The 26,890-nt window shown below is 40.5% G+C and overlaps 1 pseudogene; it reads left to right on the forward strand.

Annotated features, from left to right (window-relative positions):
• The window catches only part of LOC142433661 (ubiquitin-conjugating enzyme E2 variant 1-like), a 42,783-nt pseudogene extending 23,071 nt beyond the window's left edge, over nt 1–19,712 (forward strand).
• The last annotated feature ends 7,178 nt before the right edge of the window (nt 19,713–26,890 follow it).

Consider the following 26,890-nt stretch of genomic DNA (forward strand, 5'->3'; position numbering starts at 1 on the left):
CTTTTTTGCTTCTCTGCTAAATGGCAGCTTGTTTTAAATTCAAGCCTTTAAGATGCCAGACGATGTATCTTTTGATAGCCAGGCACCATCAGATTTTTTTTTACCACATTTGCTTATGCACTCATGTTGTCTTCAGTGATTGTGTCAGGCTTATATCATTCAGTGCCACATTATTAGAACAAACTGTTCTTGTACTGAGTGAGGTAAGATTTAAGTAGAGGCTCAAAGTCCATCATCCCTTCTTGCTATATACATTATCTACATTTATACTTGTATCATTTATACTTTGTTCTTTCCTCTGCCAAACCCTCATGGTGACCCATCAGTTCACTTCTAATTCCTCTCAGATACATTCCAATTGATCAAACACCACCAGGAATGCTCCTACCCTCCTCACTGTCAAATTTTGATCCCTTGCTATTTCCTTATTGACTCACTGCTCCCCTCTCCCCCCCGCCCCCATCTTCCAATGTCAAAGGAACCCACTACCATTGGTCTAGTTTATGTCTATTTGGGATTGCTTATCCTGTCTATTTCATATACAATTTTTTAAAAAAATTAAGACCACACAACTAATAGTTCCAAGTCTTATTATCTGACCCAGAGTAGATGAGTATTTGTCTGTTAGATAGCAAACAGCCAACAGGCCCTTTTATTATCTATCAGTCCTATCCCCTTTTTGAGATCAATATCCCAGGACCTGCTTACCTAACACATAACCTTTTTTGAGTCCTCAGCATCTGCCCAATTTTCATAAGTGGGTTATTTGCTTTTGTGGAGTTGAAGTTCGTATAGAATTCAGAAACAATCCCTTGGCTGATAGCTCATTGCCAGATATTTTCCCCAGTCTGTGTACTCCTAATTTAACAAAAAGTTTTCATGCACATGAGTCTTCACAGGATTTTTCCCCCATAGGATGTTTTTTACCCATGCTGTATACCACCCGTACGTTTCAATAATGATCTGTGGACGCAAAAATCTAACAGGAAATTGGAGCAACTATATGGCTGTGTCCCAGAACTATAAATGGTAGGATGATTTTCATGTTCAGCAGCAAGCTAGACCTGTAGTGGTGTTTAAGGTTAGCAGTTCAAAATGACCAAGCCACTCCTTGGAGGAACAAAAATGAGGCATTCTACACCTATGAAAATTTACAGCTTCAGAAATCCACAGGGGCGGATCTTACTATGTCCCATTCTGGTAAGGTTGCTATGAGTCATTATTGGTTAAATGACAGCACTCAGTTTGCCTTGTCAAGTTAAGTGCTTGTAACACAAGAGAAAGTTGGTGTTTAGCTTGTGCTGAACAGGAGTACTGCCGGCACTGTCAGGTACATGGTAGTACCCCCAGTTTCACCCCAACATCAACACATCTTAAAGCCCCACCCCATGCCCCTGGCTTTGCTGCATATCCAATCCATTCATTCCACAAGTGCTAATGAACACCCATGGATCTGAACCAGAGTCCTTGGTGGAGTAGTGGAAATTTGGCATTGGGCTGCCAACCACATACAAGGTAGGCAGTTCAAATGCAGCAGTCCCCAATCTCCACCACCCACCTCATTCTCCAAGAAAGGCTTTCAAGTTTCCACATAAGGAGCCCTTGCTGGCATGGTAATTATGCCCTGAGCCGTGCGATCTACAAGGTCCCAAGTTTCAATCCAGCCCCTCTCCATGGGAGACAGGGGATTATTCTACTCCAGGTTCAACAGTTCACTGGACACAGGGACAGGTCCACCCTGTTATAAGGGTCAATATATCTGAGTAAGCACTGATGCCAAGTATCTTATTTCCATTCTCAAAATCTGACTTGGAAATACACAGGGAATCACATCATGAGTCAGAATTGACTCAAAGGCAGTTGAGTCTTGTTTTTTGTTTTTGTTTTGTTTTTCTCTACCCAGAAACCATCTCCGGCAGAGAAGTGTTGTGTCTAAGACTAACTCTGCCCACACCTCCTCTCTCCCCCTCCACTTATACCCCTTGTGCTAGTACTTTCCACACATATTCTGCCTATCAGTTAATGAAGCCTGAGCATCATAATCCTACAGTATTTTCTGTTAGTAGTTGGCCTTTCCTCTGTCTTTACTCAACAGCCCCCTTTCTTTCCAGGGAAGGCTTCTTTCACTGGTCTCAAAGGGCTAGAGCCCTTTCCTTATGTCCCAGGGAACACACAAGTGCAGTCCTGGCCTTCAGGAGCAAACAGTAGAGGACAATCAACTCTGCCAACTCTGTACCCAGTTGGATGCACAGCACCCGCTCTCAAGAGCTGGGCAGCTCAATGCCCAGGAGCAGCTCTCCAGACATCCCGCTTGTGAACTGTCAAGCAGTGGAGTTTGAAAAGTGCAGCAGCTGTGTCAAGTCAGCCTGTGATAGCAACCCCTCCTCTCTCCCACTCCAACTTCCTCATAAACGGTAAATACACTAGAGAGCAGGCATCCTCAAACTACGGCCCACATGCAGCCCTCCCAGGCCATTTATCCAGCCCACCAGGTGTTTTTGCCCCATTTTATTTTTTTTTTACTGCAAAATAAGATATGTGCAGCCTGCATAGGAATTTGGTCATAGATTTTTTTAAACTATAGTCTGGCCCTCCAATGGGTGTGAGGGACAGTGAACTGACCCCATTTAAAAAGTTTGAGGACCCCAGCTATAGGGGTTTGCCTAGCACCCCACAACTCATTCAATTTGAGACCCCAAGTTTACTTTGTGGTCCCCTCTGCAGCAGTTGAAGAGCCAGAGCGATGTGCTACGAGGCTTCATCAGCTCTGCAATCACATCCCAAGCAGTCCTAGTTCACTTCCCTTCTCCCTGGGCTGGGAGCAGCCTTCTGGTGTGGAAGCACCAAGGACAGCCATTTCAAGCTCAAGAGTCTCACAGCACTTATTTCATTACATACCGGTCAAGTACTCTGGCTGCTTCGGTATGGGACCACGGGCCGTGCATAAACTCTGCACAGCCATTAGGATCTAAGGTTGAGAATGTAAGGTAAGGTTAGCTGGCATGGCATGACTAAATGCCATTTTCAAGGCAGATAGGAGCAGGGAACACTCAGCGATGAGTGTTGAGGAATAAAGGACGTGCAGACATGCAGATCATCAAGGCCCAGGGGAGGCAGGAGTCTGGGCCATTTCTGGACCAGTTGTTTGAGAGTTAATAGTAGATCCACAGCCTAGAACTGTGGATAAAAAAAATTGCAGTGCGATAAGTTAGGAAAGCCTTTAGCTTTTATTCTAAGCCATTACAGGGTGCAGTGAGAGAGAAATAAGGCATGCTTGCTTCAGTACCTGTTACCTATAACCTAAGAAAACCTTAGTGGGACAATTCTGCCTTAAGGAACCCGCTTTGAAGTTGGAACCCATGAACAGCCGAGTTGGGGTGGGAATGGGGAGTGGGGTTCTGAAGGCTTTTGAAGGTCTGGCAGCAACAGAAATCACACAGAAAGGCCGGCTGCTTCCAGACCAAGGTTGACAGAAGCCTCAGAAATTTGTACTCCAGGGACGAACACGAACTGGATTTAGTACAAGGTGGGCTTTGACCTGCAAGGCCAGCAATTCAAAACAAGCAGGCACTCCTGTTGAGATTTTAGTCTCAGAAACTCCTGGTGCTTCTACCTACTGTCCTAGGGACAGTGAGTCAGTAACTCCGAGACCACCGTGAATTTTTGGAAGCTACAAAGGATTTCAAAACCTAATTCTACACACTTATTCAGGCTGTTGGTGACGTAAATTAGTGACACAGTCGAAGGAGGCCTGGTAATTAATGTGAGCTTAAGTGTCTACACCACTAGCGCCACGCTTCTTGGAAAGCCTCCCAACGCCGCTTTCCCCCACCCCCTCACCCGCCTTCTCTTGCAGGATTGCCTTTAGGTTTCATTTCGGATCCCATGGCATGACCCCACCCTTACTTTACTTTCAATTTTACTACCTAAAGCTTCGCTTTCTTAGATCCTATTTTCCCTTTTAGCTTCATAGCTTTTTTTTACCATCTAAAACATCATTTCTTTATTATACAAGAAGTTTGAACACAATAAAGAGGCAGTGTCTGAAATTTCAGGTGATGTAAACAAGTCCAGTAGAGCCAAAATAGGACATGAATTTCAAGAACGCAAATTTCAAGAAAGAGAGCTGATGCATTGAACATTAATGACAAAAGACCTATTGGGTTATGGGAAGACATCAAGATTACCATTCATCGAGAAGGCAAAAAGGTCATTAAGATACAGCAAAAAAAGAAAAGATCAAAGTAGATGTTGGAAAAGGCACTGTAAATCGTTATAAATTGAATAATAACTAGAGGAAATGGAAGAAAGACTGAAATAAAAGAGCTGAATAGAAAAACTCAAAAGGAAGCTAGAGAAGATAAACATTACAAATAGTACAAACAAATGTGAAAAAACACCATAGAATTAGTCAACTAAAAGGGAAGAACATGCTCAGTATATCACGCACTGAAAGAACTCAGCAAAAAAAAATCTAAACGTTGAGTTACAATCTTCAAAGGTTTTCTAGGAAAGATATTGAGTGATGCAAGAAGCCTCAATAAAAGACAGAAAGAATGCAGAATCCCTGTAGGAAAAAGAACAAGTCGACATTCTACCATTTCAGGAGAAAGAACCTATAGTGAAGGAAGAAGCTGAAGCTGAACTGAATGTATCAGCCAAAATCAAGGCACCAAAAATGTACAGAATGCCACATGTAATGTTTCAGGGACATAATAAAACACTTGCAGTGCTCACTTGTATATGGCAAAATATTTGGAAGACAGCAACTGGGCCGACTGATGGGAAGAGATCCATATCGGTGCCCATTCCAAAGTTGGATGAACCAACACAATGCTCAAATAACAGAAAACCATCGACATCTCATTCAAGTAAGTGTTTGCTTAAGATCCACCTACCAGAAATTCAGGCCAGATTCAGAAGAGTATGTAGAACAAGGGATATCGTTGCTGATGGTTTTGTATGTCTTATTGACGAAGCAAAGGCATTCAACTATGTGGACCATAATAAACTCTGAATAACTTTGAGAAGGATAGGATGTTCAAAACACCTTAGTATGGTCCCGGGGAACCTTTACATGGACCAAGAGACAGTTGTCCATACATGGATCACTGCATGGTTTAAAATCAGGAAAGGTGTGCACCAGGATGGTATTTTATCACCAAATCAAACCATTTATATGCTGAGAAAATAATCAGAGAAGCGGGGTTTTATTAAGAAAAATGTGGCACCAAGTTTGGAAGACGGCTTAAAAACCTGCTATATGAGATGATACAACATTGCTTGTTGAAACTGAGGAAGAATTGAAGCACTTGCTTATCAAGATCAAGGATTGCAGTATAGATTATGACACAATGTAAAAAAGACCAGATTACTCACAGCAGGACCTGTAGCTTCATGTTAAATGGAGAAAAGGTTGAAATTCAAGGATTTTTCTCTTGCTTGGCTCCAAAAACAATTCTCATGGAAGGAGCAGTCAAGAAATCAAAAGGCAATTTGCATTAGATAAAACTCTTGACCAACACCTCTTTAGAGTATTGAAAAGCAAGGATGCTACCTTGTGGATTAATGGGAGCCTGATACAAGACACAGCATTATAAATTCCATCATATGTATATGAAAGTTGGGCATTGAATTAGGAAGACAAACTCACACTATAATTATGGCATCATAGTAATCATGTGACATCAATGCAACATTGTGACATCACAGTAACACTTTGTGACAGAATATGAAAAATTGTGACCGACATCACACTATCATTGTGACATCATACTCACACTGTGAAATCACCCTAACTTGATGACAGCATAGTTACCTTGTGACATCATAGTAGCAATGTGACATCACACTAATAACATAACATAGTAAAATTGGTCTAACACACTGTGACATCATAATAACATTGAGGCATCACACTCTCATTGTGATATCAGTAACATTGTGACATCACAGTAAATTTTGATATCATCATAAAATTGAGAATCACATTTTGATATCATGCTAACTTGTGACATTATACTAATAATGTGACATCATAATAATGTGGTGACATCACAATAATTCACTATGACATCATACTAACAATGTGCTATCACGTTAACATTACATCATGGAAACTGTGAAACATCATACCGGAATTATGACATTACAGAAACACAATGGAACATCATATTAACATTTTGATATTGGATCAACACTGGAACATCACAGAATTAGAATAACATCACACTAATACTGTTACATCAAAGTTATTATGACATTATGGTAACATTGTGACTTCATCCTTTTTTGGCATCTCACACTCATTGTGACGACAAATAAATATTAATGATATAACGACAGCACTGTACCATCACATTAACTCACTGTGACATCAGAGAAACAATATGATAACACCTTAAATTGGTGACATCCTACATACACTGTGACCTCATACTAACCAGTAAGACTCCGCAGTATCTTGGAGACATCTTAGAAATTTTGTGACCTCATACCAATATTGTGACATCACAAAAATAACGTAACACTGCACTAACACTGTGATAACATCCCACTAACTTGTGACATCATAGCAAAATGGTGACATCACAGTAACACACTGTGACATCATAACAGAGTTATCACATAGTGATATCATACACCAATTGTAACATCACACTTATATGATGATATCTCACTAACATTTGGAATCAAACCAACACTATTACATCACAGAAGCATAGTAACATTACACTACTACTACTGTGACATCACAATATTATGACAGCACAATAACATTGTGATTTCAAAGCCACACTGTAACATTCTAGAAACCTTTTGACATCCTACACATATTGTGACCTCACATGAAACTTGTGACATCACAAAAAATTTATGACATTAAACTAACATTATATTATCATACTATCAGAGACATCACATTATGACCTCTTCACATTGTCACGTCATGGTAACATTATGGCATCATATATACTTTGTGACATCATACAGGCATTATGACATCACACTAATGATGTGGCATCTTACTAAAGTTATGGCATTACACTAATACTGTGACATCTCACAAACACTATGACATCATCCTAACATGGTGACACCATCAAACACTGTGACATAATATGAGATCTCAGTAACACATTTTAATGTTACATCAACCATTAGATATTACTCTAACATTGTGAGTTCATTCTAACTTTGTGTAATCATGATTTCCAATGTAGTTTTCTAAAGTATTTACAGAACAAAAGGATTGTTGTGGTAGCCCACCAGTATCCTTGTAGGATGAATATTATTCTATTAGCTAGTTTACAGAGTTATGGTGGCATAATATATTAAGAACTGTGGGGATAGCCATAAGGGTGGCTGTTTGACCCCAATAGACACTCTGTTAGAGAATGATGATTCTTTCTGCTTCTGTAAAGTTGTCCAACCTTGAATGTTGGGAGCCATCCCAGCCATGCTGTCTAGCAAAGCTACAGCATGGAAGAAGCATTTGCAGAGCAGAGATTCCCAGGGAGGGTGTCCAACATCCCTCAGATATTTTCTGTTGTTAAATTCATTCATGAGAATTTTGTGCATTTTCATGTTTACTGCACCTGGAGTGGATGCAAGGGCAGTCTTGAGAAGTACAAATGAAAGAAACCAGATCTAAAACGTGCTTCAATATAATGGGGCTTTCTTTAACTGAGATATTGGAGAGGCTTAGCAAGACATCTTTGGGAATTCTGAGGAGGATATGCGGGAATTGAATGAGGAAGAAACCCAAAAGTTGAGGTCAGAGGAGAAAATGAAATCCACCAAAAACCCCTGGATTCCATTCAGATTAGGTAGTGGAAGACTCTTTTGGCCTCCCCGATATAGAGGACCTTATAGACTACCTCCCCTTACTGATAACCCTTTATCTTGGACAGGGGCTCACACAGAAGGAGAAAGAATGTTTATCATTAATAGAAAACATGTAAAAGGGGAAACATTATGTCTTTGGTAGAGTCAAACGTGTGACCTCCTCCTTGGGGGACATACAACAGAAAAGTGGGGGAAGGGAGATGTGGGACAGGGCAAGCCATGACAAAATAATAATTTATCAATTATTAAGGGTTCATGAGGGAGGGGGAGGGAGGGGAAAATGAGGACCTGATGCCAGGGGCTTGGGTGGAGAGCAAATGTATTGAAAATGATGAGGGCAACGAATGTACAAATCTGCTTTACAAAATTGATGTATGTATGGATTGTAATAGGAGGTGTATGAGTCCCTAATAAAATGATTTAATAAATTAAAAAATGAAATAAAATAAAAGAGACATAGGTAGACAATGGAATAGTTACCATGGTAAAGTTTGTAAAGGAAAACATTTCACTCTGAGAAGCATTTAACTCTGCTTGTAGAGATTAGGCTTTGAAGTAGCACATGAGGTAGTTTCATTATGTTAAGTTAGTCAACCAGAAAACATTGTGAGCAAAAAATAGGGCAGTGAGTAGGCTATGAGTCTAAGAAAATTTTCTGAACACCTCAATCAAGAGTAGTATGTGACGTATAAGACAAGCAGTACAGGGGGAAAGAACCAGGAAGGGGACAGAAAGTGATAGGAAAAAGCACAGACCTTATCATGGTTTTTCTTCAGGTTTTAGTGGAAACAACAAGGGTGAGTTTGCAGTTAATCATAAAGCATTGTTTTTATGTAGTGGGCTTCATAACTTTTTATGGTATAAATTAAGCTGTTTGGAAGAACTCAGCAGAGATTGCTTCCACCAGCACACCTCTCGTGTCTGTCTTGTCTGTGTTGGCCAACTCCACACTTCCTTCAGGCATCCAGTTCAACCGTCCGGGAGCTGGACTCCGTCAAGTGGCACTCCCGAACAGGGACCTGAAGTTAATCTTTTCTTGTTTTCGGTGTGGACAGGACTTCACCTAGGGGACTGCAGACTCCCTAGCACAAGGCAACCAGGTAAGTAGGGGTGAACAGATGAAGAACCTGAGAAGTCTGGGCCACAGTGCATCTCAGGAGAGAAGACTGTTGTTTGTAGAAATTCTAAAGCAAATTCTTAACAGAAAAGGAGTCCAAGTGTCGACTCATCAGAAAACAGGGTTTTAAAATTTTGCCCAGCAATGCAGTCCATGGTTTCCTCAAGAAGGTACCGTCAGTTTAGATACATGGACTAAAGTAGGGGAAGAATTCAAAGAATACTATAATGAACATGGGCCTGAAGATATCCCTGTAGAAATATCTCCTTATGGAGCTTAGTGAGAGATTCCTTAGACCCCTTACAAGAGGTTATTGGACTTTCCAAGAAACTTTCTTTGCAAGATGAGAAAACGCGTTAAAGGTGGAACAAATGGAGAGGAAGCTGACTTATACTGTTGAAACTGGCTCAGGGGAAAGTGATGATAAACTTTCATCTGAAAATGAAGCTGACTTAGAAGAAGCAACTGCCCGATATCATGACAATGAATGGGATTCCCCCTTAGTTCACTCAAAAGGTCATTGTAAAAAAGCTCCATTATGGCTCGCTGAATAATTTGGCAAGTAAATCTAAAATTAAGAAGTCTAAAGGCCAGCCTCCACCCCTGCCTCCTTTGGGTTTCAGGCTTTCAAAGAGCCCTGCCTTGTGTCAGAAATATGTAAGTGCAGTCTTGCAATCAATTAGGGATAAATATTTAGAAGCTTATGTTATCCATTATATGGATGCTATTCTTTTAGCCCATCAAAGCCGTGGTCTATTGCAAAATATTTTACAAGATACTATAATGGCTCTAACTCAACAGGGACTAAAAATATCCCCAGAAAAAATAAAAAACAGACTCCCTTTTTCTTATTTGGGGAGGAAAATATTGGGAGAGAAAACAATTACTCAACCTATACAATTAAGGCAGGATTCATTAAAAACCTTAAATTATTTACAAAAATTATTAGGGGATGTTAATTGGATTCATCCTTTTTAAACGTAACCACTAATGATTTGAAACCTTTATTTGCCACCTTACAAGAGGATCCTAGCCCTAAGTCACCTAGGGCATTGACTCAGGAAGGAAAATTGTCCATTGAAAAGATGCAAGAAGCAATAATGAATAACCAATTAACAAGATCAAACTACTTAAAACCTTGGTCTTTGATTTTGCTACCTACTGTCCATTTCCCTGTGGGATGTTTGTGGCAGAATGGACCCCTGGAATGGTTATATTTAGCTTCCAATTCTCCAAAAATGGTCACTCCTTATACTTCCTTGATAGCATTGCTTATCATAAAGGGAAGAAAAAGGAGTAGAGAGCTGTTTGCTATAGAAGTCCTCCATATTATATCACCTCACAATGCTCATCAGCTTGGAAACCTTTTGAAATCTGATCCAGACTGGCAGGTTGCCCTTGCAAGATATACAGGGATCCTAACCTATCATTTACCTAACAAGCCTTTGTTACAGTTTATAAAAGAACACCCTGTAATATTCCCTCAAAAACCCTTAAGGAACCTTCTGACACTCCACCGGCGTGCCTTGTTTTCACTGATGGATCCTCTAGTGGCACAGCTGCAGTTAGAATTGATGATCATAAGACTGCATTTTCTATTAATCAGAAGTCCGCTCTAAAGGCTGAACTTTATGGCAGTAATATATGTATTTGAAACATTTTTAATACTTTGTTTAATCTTTATTCAGGTTCTCTGTATGTGGTTAAATTGTTTCCATTCATAGAGACAGCATCCATTCCTCCCCAGAAAAACACTATATTTGATTTATTGACCAAATTACAAAATTTAATAAGCACACGTAAATTACAATTTTTTTCTAGGGCATGGTAGATCTCACAGTAACCTGCCAGGCCCTATACATGAAGGGAATAGGCAAGCAGATAGCTTAACATGACCCATGATTTTATCCATAGAACAGGCCTCCAAGAGTCATGCTTTACATCATCAAAATGCTAATGCTTTGAGATTACAGTACTACATAACCAGAGAAGCCGCATAAGAAATTGAGAAAAAATGTTCCGTGTGCCCAACTCAGGCTCCAACCTTACCAACTGACGTCAATCCTTGAGGATTGATGCCTAATGACATATGGCAGATGGACGTTATTCACATGCCTAGTTTTGGTAAACTTTCCTTTGTACACATATGAATAGATAATTTCTCGCACACAGTCATTGCCTCAACGCATACCAGAGAAGCATTTAAGAATGTAATTCAATATTTATTTTACTCTTTTGTCATTTTGGGACAGCCTAGAGAGATAAAAACTGCTAATGAGTCTGCTTATACCTCTACTTAAGAGCTTTTGTTCCACTTTTGGGGTCAAACGTATTACAGGAATTCCATACAACCCTCAAGGACAGGCCATAGTAGAAAGAACTCATCAAACACTTAAAAACCATATCCAGAGTTTGCAGGAAGGAGAGCTTAAATATCACTCTCCACATCATATTTTACAGCATGCTATGTTTGTTATAAATCATTTAAATTGTAATTCAGAGGGCTGCACACCCATGTATTTACATTTCCAGGGTCCTGACATTACACCTAAACCACTGGTAAAATGGAAAGATTTATTAGCTGGGACCTGGAAAGGCCCAGACGTCTTACTCACTTGTGGGCGAGGATATGCTGGCATCTTTCCACAGGGTGCTGGCTCTCCTGTGTGGATTCCAGACCGATTCTTTCGTCCCTATGACGGGCCTGCCGCCTCCTCTTTCTGCCTCACAGCAGTGTCACCTGCTGCTTGGAAACCACGAGGGAAACCGCTGGCTCCTCTCCTGATGAATTCCGACAGGCTCCGTGTCCAGCCCCTCCGACTAATACTCCAGCGCGCTATTCATCTCCTCCCCTCACGCGAGGAGCCATTTCCCTCCTTGGTTTCTCCTTTCCAGTGTATGTCTCTTCAGCCAGGTCATAGAGATTCTGGGCCTGGGTCTATTTGTCACCGCTGCGCCCTCTCCACCCGCACTGTTTTCCAGCCGACCTGTGGAAATGAAGAAGCTCAGCAACAAAGCACTTGACATTGTTGCTTCCCAAGGAATGGAACCCACCCCAGAGGTTGTTTTTACTGCTGTGCTAGCAGTTATCACGTGCCAGGTATTATTCTCAGATTAGATGCAGCTGAAACCTATTAGTCCTACATACCTGAACCTCCTGTTTTGCACCTTTTCACTTTGGAAACACCCGAAGTGCCGGATTTTACAAATGATTCCTTCCTCCTGGGGGGTGGGGGGGTCACTCAAGTGCCTTTATTAACCCTAAAAGTTCATATATTGTTACCTACAGGAGTAATAGTTCCCTGCCTCCTATTTGCGAATCCCATCACACACCACTTCCAGCGCCTTGTGTGTCACTGGGGATTAGAACTCTGGTCACGGATTCCCCTGTTACTAGAGCCAAGCAGAGACATCTTTGGATGCTAGCAATTATAATTCCGTTTCCAGATTTTAAATACATTACTACTTCTACTTTACCTCCTGATCAAATTCCTGCATGTGACCCTTATCCAGAAGCCGATGAGAGTTGGTTTGCTGTCATTAGGAAAACAAGATTTCCAATATGGCATGATTGTGCAATTGTGGGAGCCACATCAGACAGAAAAGGAGTACAGCATCCTTTAAATGGTACAGATTTGTATGCATATGATTATTCCATTACATCTCCCACTGATGCTGACGGTGATTTAGTCAAACTGAGAACAAGATTTAATTGGTCTGATGCTTGTTTACCCACCCCTGAACCCTTGGCCAGATGGTTTACCCCAGGTGGGTTTCTCCTATTTTGAACTTTTTCAGCTCCAATGATCCAGTAGTTCAAACATATTTGTGGAGGCTTGTGTTAGACAGGGTTCTCTAGAGAGACAAAACCAGATTGCTAGCAATTATACATATATGTGTGTGTGTGTATTTATAAAGATAGATAAATAACACAAGAAAATGAACCATTAAATTATGTACATATAGATAGATAATACAAGAAATTAACAGTTAAATTATAAAGCAGTAAGACACAAGCAGTACTTTAAGTCTTGAGAGACACCAGTCCCTTTTCTGTAGAGAGAGCTGGGCTATATATACCCAGGCAGCAAACAGGAAGGCAGGTCACCAACAGTCACCAACTGTCGGTCCCCAGCTCCAGAGATGAACATTCCAATCGTGTGGGCTTAAAGGGACCTTAACTTACATAGACGCAGTCCACAGGCTAGGCATCCCACAGGTAGTGTACCCTTTAAATTGAGGCACAGAACAAGGCAAGGCCCACCAAGCCATTTATCTCTTCACCCTTCAATTAATCCTACTTGGGTTTATCGGACAGGCTGGCACAATAAACTATCTCAATCTACCCCTTGCCAAGCTGGCACCTGTACACAATTCTTTACCCATACATACTTATATAATTTCCAGACATTAATGAAATCACACTTATACTTATCATCAATCATCTATCATATCTATAAATGAAAACACCCTATGAGTCCAATTGTATCTAACACATCACACCTGGACAAAGGAAATATATGCAATAATCACATACAAAGAAAATACATCGATAATTACAAACCTTGCTTTCGCCATTGATCACGTGGTCGTAATTGATAGGTAGAACTACCTTCTACTGTTACCCATTCTGTATTACCTTTGCCCTCAGCAAGCACCTCAGCTGGCTGTGATTTTTGGCCTGGCGGGGTGACCCAGACCTTCATTCCTGAGGGGTCTGGGTCATTATCAGTCCTGTCAGGACTGGGTTGCTGTAACTTACCATTTACTTTAATAAGAGGGCATGGTAACACTAAGAGTCGGCCTATGGGTTCTCTGGGATTCCAGACATATTCTTCTTTACCTCCATTATGTAGCACCAGTCCAACGTCGCCTTGGTAATCAGGATCAACCACACCACTTTGTACAGTGACACCCTTCCTGACCTGTTGATCCAAAGCCATGAGAAGCCCAAAGTGGCCAGGGGGCATTCTCAGCTGCCAGTTCAGTGGAATCTGTGCTGTGTTTCCAGGTGGGAGAGTTCCTTCCTTCGAGACCAGGACTTCCAGTCCTGAGGAACACAGGGTTGCTGGGACAGGAAGCAAAAATGCTGCAAGTGGATCACTAGGAGTAAGAGTGAGTGGTGCCACTCCAGCTTCCACCCCTTGGTTCCTGGACCCATGAATTCTGGCTATTGGAGACACAGCACCATATATTGGCCACTGGTTTAGAGCATACACAACTTCCTGGAGAACATTGCCCCAGCCCTGCAAGTTGTTGCCACCTAGTTGGTGCCATTATTGTGTCTTTAGGAGCCCATTCCATCATTCTATCAAGCTAGCAGATTTAGGATGATTAGGAACATGATACGACCACTGGATTCCATGGACATGGGCCCATTGCTGCATTGCATTTGCTGTGAAGTGAGTTCCTTGATCTGAAGCAGTGCAACGTGGGATGCCATGTCAGTGGATGAGGCATTCTGTAAGTCCACGAATAGTAGTTTTGGCAGAAGCATTGCGTGCAGGGAAGGCAAATCCATACCCAGAGTAGGCGTCTATTCCAGTAAGAACAAAATGTTGTCCCCTCCATGATGGAAGTGGTCCTATGTAATCAACCTACCACCAAGTTGCTGGTTGATCTCCCCGAGGAATTGTCCCATATCTTGGACTTAATGTTGGTTTCTGTTGCTGGCAAATGGGACACTCAGCAATGGAAGTGGCCAAGTCAGCCTTGGTGAGTGAAAGTCCATGTTGCTGTGCCCATGCATAACCTCCATTCCTGCCACCATGTCCACTTTGTTCATGTGCCCATTGGGCAATAGCAGGAGTAGCAGAGGAAAGAGGAGGACCAGTCTCCACAGCGCATGTCATCTTATCCACTTGATTATTAAAGTCCTCCTCTACAGAGGTAATCCTTTGGTGAGCGTTCATGTGAGATACAATTAACTTTACTTCCTTGGCCCATTCAGAGAGGTCTATCCACATACCTCTTCTCCACACCTCCTTGTCACCAATTTTCCAATGATGGTCCTTCCAATTCCCTGACCATCCAGCCAAGCCATACGTCACAGCCCATGAATCAGCATATAGTCTCACATCTGACCATTTTTCCTTATATGCAAACTGAACGGCCAGGTGCACTGCTTGAAACTCTACCCATTGGGAAGATTTCCCTTCACCAATGTCCTTTCGGGAGATCCCAGAAAGGGGCTGTAGTGCTGCTGCTGTCCACTTACGAGTGGCACCTGCATATCGTGCAGAACCATCCATAAACCAAGCATGACTTTTTTGGTCTTCACTTAAAGTATGGTAAGGAACTCCCCAGGAGGCCATAGGTGCCGACTGGGAGAAAGGAGGCAATGTGACAGGAGTGGAGACTGTGGGCATTTGGGCCACTTCTTCATGCAGTTTACTTGTTCCTTCAGGTCCTGCTTTGGCCTGATCTCATATATACCACTTCCATTTAACAATGGAGTGTTGCTGCGCACGTCCAACATTATTATTACGTGGGTCAGACAATACCCAGGCCTCATGGTGACTTGGTGGCCCATGGTGAGGGGGTTCAGTCTCCACCAAGGCCCAGTAACAGGCCAATAACTGTTTTTCAAAGGGGGAGTAGTTGTTTGCAGAGGATGGCAAGACTTTACTCCAAAATCCCAATGGTCTACACTGTGATTCACCAATAGGGGTCTGCCAAAGAATCTACACTGCATCTTTATCTACATCTGACACCTCTAGCACCATTGGGTCAGCTGGATCATATGGCCCCAGTGGCAAAGCAGCTTGCACGGCAGCCTGAACTTGTTGAAGAGCCTTTTCTTGTTCTGGGCCCCACTCAAAAATGGAGGCTTTTCATGTCACTTGATAAATAGGTCGAAGTAGAACACCCAAGTGAGGGATATGTTGCCTCCAAAATCCGAAGAGGCCCACTAGGCGTTGTGCCTCTTTTTTTAGTTGTTGGGGGCGCTAAATGCAATAGCTTATCCTTAACTTTAGTAGGAATATCTTGACATATCCCACACCACTGGACCCCTAGAAATTTTACTGATGTGGAGGTATCTGAATCTTCATTGGATTAATTTCCCAACCCCTTGTACGCAGATATTGTACCAATGAATCTAAAGTCTTTGATGCATCCTCCTTAGTGGGTCCAATCAGCATAATGTCATCAATATAATGGACCAGTGTGACATTTTGTGGAATAGACAGGTAGTCAAGGTCCCTTTGGACTAAATTATGGCACAGGGCAGAAGAGTTGATGTACCCCTGGGGGAGAGTGGTGAAAGTATATTGTTGCCCCCGCCCGGTGAAGGCAAACTGCTTCTGGTGGTCCTTTGAGACTGGTATTGAGAAGAAGGCATTAGCCAGATCAATAGCTGCATACCAAGTACTAGGAGAAGTATTAATTTGCTCAAGCAATGTAATCACATCTGGAATGGCAGCTGCAATTGGAGTCACCACCTGGTTGTTATGATAATCCACTGTCATTCTCCAGGATCCATCTGTCTTCCTTACAGGTCAAATAGGTGAATTAAATGGGGATGTAGTAGGATCACCACCCCTGCATCTTTCAAGTCATTGATGGTGGCACTGATCTCTGCAATCCCTCCAGGAATGCGGTTCTGCTTTTGGTTTACTACTTTCCTAGGTAATGGCAATTCTAATGGTGTACACTTGGCCTTTCCTATCATGATAGTCCTTACTCCACATTTCAGGGATCCAATATGGGGGTTCTGCCAGTTACTAAGTATGTCTATTCCAATGATGCATTCTGGACCTTGGGAAATAACCGCAGGATGGGTCTGGGGGTCCACGGGTCCCACAGTGAGGTGTACCTGAGCTAAAACGCCATTGATAACTTGACCTCCATAAGCCCCCACTCTGATTGGTGGGCCTTCAAAACATTTTGGGTCTCCTGGAATTAGTGTCAGTTCTGAGCCAGTTTCTAGTAATCCCCCAAAAGTTTTATTATTTCCTTTCCCCCAATGTACAGTCACTCTTGTGAAAGGCTGCAGGTCCCTTTGGGGAAGGCTAGAAGAAAGACTAACAGTATAGACCTTCAGTGATGTAGCAGGGTCCTCCTTCCAAAGGACCTGGCCTCCCCCTCATTCAAGGTGTTGTGGGTCTGTAAACTGGCTCAAGTCTGGGAATTGATTGTTTGATCATGACTGTCTATTCTGCTGTTCACCTGATTTACCATTCTTTTGCCTGTACAGATCACGTAAATATTTAGTAGGTTTGCCATCTATTTCACTCCTAGGGACACCGTGGCTAAGTAGCGAATGCCATAATTCCACATGAGACAGGTTGCTTTGATTACTATTGAAAACTTGTTGTCTATTATAACCACGCCCACTCTGTCTCTGTTGATTCAATGCTGACACCTGCCCTCTACCATCATGGGAACCAATCAGCCCCATTTTGGGCAAATGTCGGAGTTTGCTTAGGGCAGTGCCCACTGTTAATCCTGGTGCACATAAAATAGCAATTACAGGAGTCTTAAGAGATGCTGGGGCCCACTTCACAAACTTGTTCCTTATGGTTGTGGTAAAGGGTATGTCCTCAGGACACCTCCTTTTTGGGTCTATGGGAATATCCTGAAATATCCATTTTAACATACCAATTTCTCTAAGCTTTTGGATGCCTTCCTCTACAGTGTACAAAGGCAGGTCAGGTACTCCAAGTTGGCCTAATCTAGGCCATCTGGCAGTCCATGCTTCATTGAACCAACCAAATAATTAGATCCTTTTTTAGCCTGTCTCACAGAGACATTGAAAGAAGAGTCTGTGCTTAAGGGTCTCATATCCAGAAACTCAGAGAAGTCTAATATTACATTTCATGCACTAGTATCCCATACCCTTAGTAACCATTTCCAGGGATATTCTCCAGGCTTTTGCTTGTACGTATTTGAAAACTCGAGCATGTCTTTATGAGTATAGTGCACTTCTTCTTGGATAATCATCTTAACCTCACCTTTAGGAGGTTTCTGAGACTTAATTTTAGTGACAAGTTTAGCGGAAATAATAGGTGGTGAGGGTGTTTCCTGGGTGCTCTCAGCAATATCTTGTAAGGCATCTCCCTCAGGCAATGCTACTGATGCAGCCCTACCTGGCATTTCAGCTTGAATAGTTTGGCTAATCTGCTCAGGTGTTTCTAAGGGCTCAATATCCTCCTCTTCTGGATCATCAGCCCATATGTTCCCACCCCATGTTTCTGGGTCCCAACTTTTCCCAATTAATGCCCTTACTTTGGTTTCAGACACTACTCTAGATCTGCAATTCAGCTGCCGTTGTAATTCATCCACTTGTATAATCAGACTCTGGACCTGGTTCTCAGCAATGTCAGTTCTTTTACTAGAGGAGAGAAGGCTTTCCTTTGTAGCACAGATGGAAGTTTTCAAATCCGTTAGTCTGCACCTGAGGAGCGCTTTTGAGGCTTTGAGATCATCCCTCTCCTTAATCACACTTTCCTTTGTAAGAAGGACCAGCCAACCAGCTTCCCTATATTTGTCATCATTACAAAACTCCTGGAAAATATCAAACATACGATCACCCAGAGCATCTCCTTTAACCAGCAACTCATCTATCAGTGGTGCTACTTTAGGTATTTTCTTTGCTATTTCACATCATGGATTAGTAGGAGTAGCAGACGTATCCATGCTTTGGGTTGTTGAAGTGCTCTTAAGACTAATCAGGTTGGAAAGCCAATTTAAGAAACCCACATTTATGGTTTATTTCTCTAGAAGCACTTCTGGTACCAAAATGTGTTAGACAGGGTTCTCTAGAGAGAGAAAACCAGATTGCTAGTAATTATATATGTGTGTGTGTATTTATAAAGATACACAACACAAGAAAATGAACCGTTAAATTATACACAGATAGATAGATAATACAAGAAATTAACAGTTAAATTATAAAGCAGTGAGACACTAGCAGTCCTTCAAGTCTTGAGAGCCGCCAGTCCCTTTTCTGTAGAGAGAGCTGGGCTATATATACCCAGGTAGCAAACAGCAAGGCATGTCACCAACTGTTGGTCCCCAGCTCCAGAGATGAACATTCCAATCATGTGGGCTTAAAGGGACCTTAACTTACAGAGACACAGTCCACAAGCTAGGTGTCCCACAGGTAGTGTACCCTTTAAATTGAGGCACAGAACTAACAAGGCGAGGCTCACCGAACCATTTATCTCTCCGCCCTTCAATTGATCCTACTTGTGTTTATCAGCCAGGTTGGCACAATAAACTATTGCAAGGCTCTTTATGGCTACCCAACCTGCTGGTCTAAAACGACCCAAAAAAGAATACAGATACAGAGCCCTTCAAGCTTGCGTGCGCTCCCCTTTTGCTGTTCTATATCCTGGTGATTTGGGCACATTCGAAATTTGAAAATAATGGGGTCTTTGTTACTCAAAGTAAAAAGTGTGTTTTAACCAATTGTATTTATTCTCGTTTGAATGTAACTTCTTTTGCCATTGTTCAACAACCCCCTTATGTTATGTTGCCTTTAAAACTGGATACCCCTTGGTATGATGATATGGGACTGCATGCCTTACAGTTAATGTCAGATATTTTGCAAAGAAAAAGAAGATTTGTTGCCTCTTTAATTTTAGGTATTGTATCATTATTTGTTATTATAGGTTCCTTGACCGCCTCTGCTGTCGCTTTGGTCCAAGAAGTGCATACTGCTGAATATGTTGATGAATTCACCAAAAATGTTACCATAGCCTTAATGGCACAAGCAAAAGATGACCAAAAACTCGACACATGAGTTAGTGCCTTAGAAGAGGCAGTAGTATGGTTGGGTGATCAGATTCAGGCTCTAAAACGAGAATGATGATTAGATGTCAATTGCAGTTTAAATTGGTCTGTGTCACTCCTTTAATTTACAATGAATCAGAAGTCCCACGGGAAAAGGTTAAGAATCTTGTATTGGGAGTACGGAACCATTCAGACATTTCCTTAGATTTAGCCTCTTTACACGCCAGTGTAACAGCCATCAGTCACTCTGGAAGCTCTGTATTACCAGCTTCAGAAGTGGCCAAATCTTTGTTAGAAAAATAATTGGATATGTTACAAGAAAAGTCCTGGTTATCAATTTTTCTTAATCTGGGAGTTTCAGCTTTGATAATACTTCTTGTTCTTTTTCTTCCAGTTGTCTTCTGATTGACCTTCTGCAGTTTACGCTTGGTGCAGACAGAAATCCAAAGGCTTCATTTGAAAAATAATTTTAAAAGGGGAGATGTTGGGAGCCATCCCAGCCATACTGTCTAGCAAAGCTATAGCCTGGAAGAAGCATTTGCAGAGCAGAGATTCCCAGGGAAAGTCTCTAACATCCCTCAAATATTTGCTGTTTTTGGATCCATTCATCAGAATTTTGTGCATTGTCATGTTTACCTCACCTGGAGTGGATGTGGGGGGCAGTCTTGAGAAGTACAAATGAAATTAGATCTAAAACTTGCTTCAAAATAACGGGGCTTTCCTTAACTGAGATATTGGAGCGGCTTAGACAGCGAGACATCTTTAGGAATTCTGAGGAGTATATGTGGGAATTGAGTGAGGAAGAAACCCCAAAGTTGAGGTCAGAGGAGAAAATGAAATCCACGAAAAGTCCCCGGAGTCCATTTATATTAGGTAGTGGGAGACTCTTTTGGCTTCCCTGATATAGAGGATCTTATAGACTGCCTCCCCCAACTGATGCCCCTTTACCTAAGACAGGGGCTTACACAGAAGGAGAGAGAATTGTTAACATTAATAGAAAACATGTAAAAGGGGAAACATTATGTATTTGTCAAAGAATCAGATGGTTTGGCTCCCCAAGGTGCTTCAGGAGTATAAAAAATAAAAGAGACATAGGTAGACAATGGAACAGTTACCATGGGAATGTGTGTAAAGGAAAATATTAAACCCTGAGAAGCAAGGACAATATTTAACTCTGGGAATCATTTAACTCTGCTTGTAGATATTAGGTTTTGAAATAGCACATGAGATAGTTTCATTATGTTAAGTTAGTCAACGAGAAAAGAAACATTGTGAGCAAAAAATAGGGCAGTGTGTAGATATGAGTCTAACAAAATTTTTTGAACACCTCAATCAAGAATAGTATGTGACGTATAAGACAAGCAGTACAGGAAGAAAGAACCAGGAAGAGGACAGAAAGTGATAGAAAAAAGTACAGATCTTATAAAGGTCTTTTATCAGGTTTTAGTGGAAACAATAAGGGTGATTTTGGAGTTAATCATAAAGCATTGTTTTTATGTATTGGTCTGCAAAACTTTTTATGGTATAAATAAAGCTACTTGGAAGAACTCAGCAGAGACTGCTTCTAGCAGAACACCTCTCGTGTCTGTCTCATCTGTGTTCGCCGGATCTGCAATTCCTTCAGGTAACCAGTTCAACCCTCCCGAACTGGACTCCATCACTTGGAAAGACTTTATTGGTTTCTATGTGTCATAATTGACACGATGTTTGTTAGTAGATGATCTTCCCTAAAGTTTATGCCCTCCAAATCACAAAGAATAACTTATTCTCTGCACTTTGGAGTTGCGGAGATGAAATAGACTAAACAGCAGTAGTTAATTGGGTAAGCAATATACAATTACAGAACACAAACTTTCAAGAATGATTATTTGAGTTTATTATTGCCTTATTGGTTGAGATATTGCATCTGAAAATATGTTTTTGTCAGGTGCCTTCGGCACAGTGCCAACTCATAGCAACCCTTTGTTAAACAGAAACAAAGACGACCCAGTTCTGCACAATCTGCTCAATTATTCCTGTGTTTTATGTTTGAGTAAATTGTTACAGTCATTCTGTTAGCCTACATCACTACAGGCCTTTCTCTTTTCTGCTGCCTCTATATTTGACCAAACATCCTGTCCTTCTTCAGGGTCGGATCTCTTCTGACAATATGTGTAAAGAATGTAAGATGAAGTCTTGCCATACTTGCCTCTAAGGTAAATTCTGACCTACTTCTTCCAAGATGGATTGGTTTGTCCTTTGAGCAGCCCCTAGTACTTATATTCATCTCCAGCACCACAGTTCATAAGCATCTATTCTTCTATGGTCTTCCTCATTCAATGGCCAACTTTTGAAAATGTGCCAGTCTGCGGTGACTAGAAAAACAATACCAGAGACAGTCATAAATGTATAATAAGGAGCTTTATATAAAAGATCAATTGTGTATTGAGAAAAAATATCCCAGCCCCGTCCAGATCAAGTCAAAAAGTCTAATATTAGCCCATATATCTTAAATGAGTCCATGAATTCCTCTTTAGACTCATCCAGTACATGCAATGATGCAGAATGCAGGAGGATCACAGGCCAATTAGTAGATCTTATGGATCCAGTAGAAAATACCTTTTCTCAACAACACTGAAGGTGAGAACCCCAGAATGAATAAACATACATCAAGTGGACTACATCAGTGAGAAGAAACAATTCAGAAGCTCAATATCAACAGCTAAACCTGGGCCAGGGGCTGAATGTAGAACAGACCATCAATTGCTCATATCTAAGTTCAGAAGAAAACTTGAAATAATGTATACAAATCCAGTAGAGTCAAAGCAGAACGTGAATTTCAAGAACATCTCAAGAACGAGATTTGATGCATTGAACACTAATGGCAAAAGACCTAATGAGTTCTAGGAAGACATCACGATTACCATTCATCGACAAGGCAAAAGTTCATTTAAGATACAGATAAAAAAGAAAAGATCAAAGTAGATGTTGGAAAAGGCACTGTAAATCGCTATAATTTGAACAATAGCTAGAGCAAATGGAAGAAAGGCTGAAATCAAAGCGCTGAATAGAAATACCCAAAGGGCAGCTACAGAAGATAAAGTCAAATATTACAAAGAAATGTGAAATTTTAAAAAGCACCATAGAATTAGTAAACTTAAATGGAAGTACATGCTCACTATTTTATGCACTGAAAGAGCTAAGGAAAAAATCTAAACTTTCAGTTACAATCTTCAAAGATTCTTTAGGCAATGTATTGAGTGATGTAAGAAGCCTCAATAAAAGATAAAAAGAATACAGAATCCCTGTAGGAAAAAGAACAAGTGGACATTCGATCATTTCAGGCAGTATCATGAGAAAGAACCAATAGTGAAGAAGCCCATGCTGAACTGAATATATAGGCCAAAATCAAGCTCCAAGAATTTATGGAATGCCAAATGAAATGTTTCAAGAACATAATAAAGCACTTGAAGTACTCACTTGTCTATGGCAGGATATTTGGAACAGAGCTACTGGACCAACTGACTGGAAGAGATGCATATCAGTGGCCATTCCAAACTAGGATGACCAACACAATGCTCAAATAGTAGAAAACCATTGACATCACATTCTAGTAAGCATTTGCTTAAGATCCAAATACCAGAAGTTCAGGTCAGATTCATAAGAGTATGTAGAACAAGGGATATCATTGCTGATATTTATGTATATCCTATTGACGAAGCCAAGGCATTCAACTATGTGCACCACAATAAAATATGAATAACTTTGAGAAGGATAGGATGTTCAAAACACCCTAGTATTGCTCATGAGGAACTTTTACAAGAACCAAGAGGCAGATGTGCATACAGGAAACACTGCATAGTTTAAAATCGAAAAAGGTGTGTACCAGGATAGTTTTTTCTCACCAAATCAAACAATTTTTTTGCTGAGAAAATAATCAGAGAAGCTAGGTTTTATTAAGAAAAATGTGGCACCAAGTTTGGAGGACGGCTTAAAATCTTGCTATATGAGATGCTTGTTGAAATTGAGGAACAATTGAAGCACTTGCTGATGAAGAACAAGGATTGTAGTATGGAATATGACACAATGTGAAGAAGACCAGATTACTCACAGCTGGGACAACAGCATCATCATAAAGGGAGAAAAGATTTAAATTCAAGATTTTTTCTCTTGTTGGGCTCCACAAACAATACTCATGAAAGGAACACTCAAGAAATAAAAAGGCAATTTGCATTAGATACATCTGTTGAACAAGACCACTTTAGAGAATTGAAAATCAAGAATGTTACCTTGAGGATTAATGTGAGCCTGATATAAGACATGGTACTTTAAATTCCCTCAAATGTATATGAAAGTTGGGCATTGAATTAGGAAGACAAAATCACACTACCATTATGGCGTCATAGTAATCATGTGACATCAATGCAACATTGTAAAATCACAGTAACCCTTTTGACATAATAAGAAAGATTGGGACAGACATCACACTACCATTGTGACATTATACTCACACTGTGAAATCACCCTAACTTGGTGACAGCACAGTACCCTTGTGACACCATAGCAGCAATGTAACATCACACCAAAAACATAACATCATAACATGGTGAAATCGGTCTAACACACTGTGACATCATAATAACATTGAGTCATCACACTCTCATTATGATATCAGTAACATTGTGACATCATAGTAATATTTTGACAGCATGGTGAAATTGAGAATCACATTTTGGCATCACGCTAACTTGTGATATTATACTAATAATGTGACATCATACCAATTTTGTGACATCACAATACCTCACTTTGGCATCATACTAACAATGTACTATCACATTAGTATTATGACATCATGGAAACTGTTAAACATCAGACCAGTATTATGACATCACTGAAACACACTATGACATCATAGTAACATTGTGACATAACAAAACATTGTGCCATCATATTAACATTTTGATGTCGGATCAACACTGGAACATCACAGAGGCATGATAACATCACACTAATACTGTGAGATCAGAGTTATTATGACATTACAATAACAATGTGCCATCACCCTTTTTTGGCATCGTACTGTCATTGTGATGACAAAGAAACATTAATGATATCATACCAACATTGTACCATTACATTAACTCACTGTGACATCAGAGAAACAATGTGATAACACCTTAAATTGGTCACATCCTACATACACTGTGAACTCACACTAACATTAAGACTTCATAGTAACTTGGAGACATCTTAGATATTTTGTGACCACATACCAATATTGTGAGATCACTAAAATATAGTAACACCACACAAACACTGATAACATCCCACTAACTTGTGACATCATAGCAAAATGATGACATCACACTAACCAACTGTGACATCATAACAACAAAGTTATACAACATTCACACTGTAGTGTCATGCTGCAATTGGAAAATCACATTAATATTGTGATATCTCACATTTTGAATCAGACCAACACTATAACATCACAGAATCATGGTAACATTACATTATTACGACTGTGACACCACAATAATATGATAGCACACTAATATTGTGACTTCAAAGCCACACTGTAAAATCCTAGGAACCTTTTGATATCCTACGAATATTGTGACCTCACACTAACATTGTGACATCACAAAGGAATTATGACATTAAACTAACCTTATAATATCATACTATCAGTGACATCACATTGTGACCTCCCCGAATTGTAACATCATGGTAATATTGTGACATCATTGACACCTTGTGACATCATACCAGGATTGTGACATCACAATAACGATGTGCCATATTAATAACTTTATGGAGTTACACTAATACTGTGAAAGAAAAAACACTATGACATCATCTGAATATGGTGATGTCATAAAACACTAACATAACAATATTATGACATAACAGTAACACATTTTAACGTTACATCAAAAATGAGACATCAGTCTAACATTGTGACTTCATTCTAATTTTTTGTAATCATGATTTCCATTGCAGTTTTTTGAAAATATTTACAAATCAGAAGTGTTGCTGGAGTAGCCCACCGGTCTCCTTGTACAATAAATATTATTCTATCAGCTAGTTTACAGAGTCATGGTTGCATAATATATTATGAACTGGAGTGATAGTCATGAGGGTGGCTGTTAGACCCCAATAGACACTCTGTTGGAGACTGATGGTTCTTTCTGCTTCTGTAAGTTGCCCAAACTTGGAAAGCCTTTATCGTTTGTGATGAGTCATAATTGACACGATGTCAGTAGATGATGTTCCCTAAAGTTTATAGCCTCCAAATCTCAAAGAAGAAGTTATTATCTGCCCTGTGGAGTTGCTGAGATTTAATAGACTACACAGCAATAGTTAATTGGGTAAGCAATGTACAATTCCGGAAGACAAACTTCCAGGAGTTATATAGGAAGGGTGATTATTTGAGTTTATTATTGCATTCTTGGTTGAGATATTGCAACAGTGCCAATTAGTTGCACCCCTTTGTAAAACAACACAAACACACTCCAGTTCTACACTATTCTCTCAATTTTTCCTATATTTTTATGTTTGAGTCCATTGTTACAGTCATTCTGTTAGCCTGCATCACAAAGGGCCTTTCTTTTTTATGCTGCCTCTATATTTAACCAAACATCCTGTCCCTCTTCACGGTCTGATTTCTTCTGACAATATGTGTAAAGAATGGAAGATGAAGTCTTGCCATCCTTGCCTCTAAGGAACACGCTGGATTTACTTCTTCCAAGATGAATAGGTTTGTCCTTTGAGCAGCCCCTAGCGCTTATATTCTTCTCCAGCACCACAGTTCATAAGCATCTATTCTTCTATGGTCTTCCTCATTCAATGGCCCACTTTTGCAAATATGCTGGTCTGGGTTGACTAGAGAAACAATTCCAGAGACGGTCATGTGAATAAGAAGAAGCTATATATAAAAGAGAATTGCATATTGAAAAATAATTAAACAAAAAATAAAAGAGAATTTCATATTGAGAAAAAATAGCCCAGCCCTGTCCAGATCAAGTCAAAAAGTCTAATATTAGCCCATATGTCTGATCTGAGTCCATAAATCATTCTTTAGACTCATGCAGCCTATGCAATGGTGCAGAATGCAGGAAGATTACAGGCCAATTGGTACAAGGTCTTGTGGATCCAGTGGCAAATATATTTTCTCAACAACACTGAAGGTGAGATCCACAT

The sequence above is a fragment of the Tenrec ecaudatus genome, chromosome X, assembly GCF_050624435.1.
Source record: "Tenrec ecaudatus isolate mTenEca1 chromosome X, mTenEca1.hap1, whole genome shotgun sequence".
In the NCBI taxonomy this organism is placed as follows: domain Eukaryota; kingdom Metazoa; phylum Chordata; class Mammalia; order Afrosoricida; family Tenrecidae; genus Tenrec; species Tenrec ecaudatus.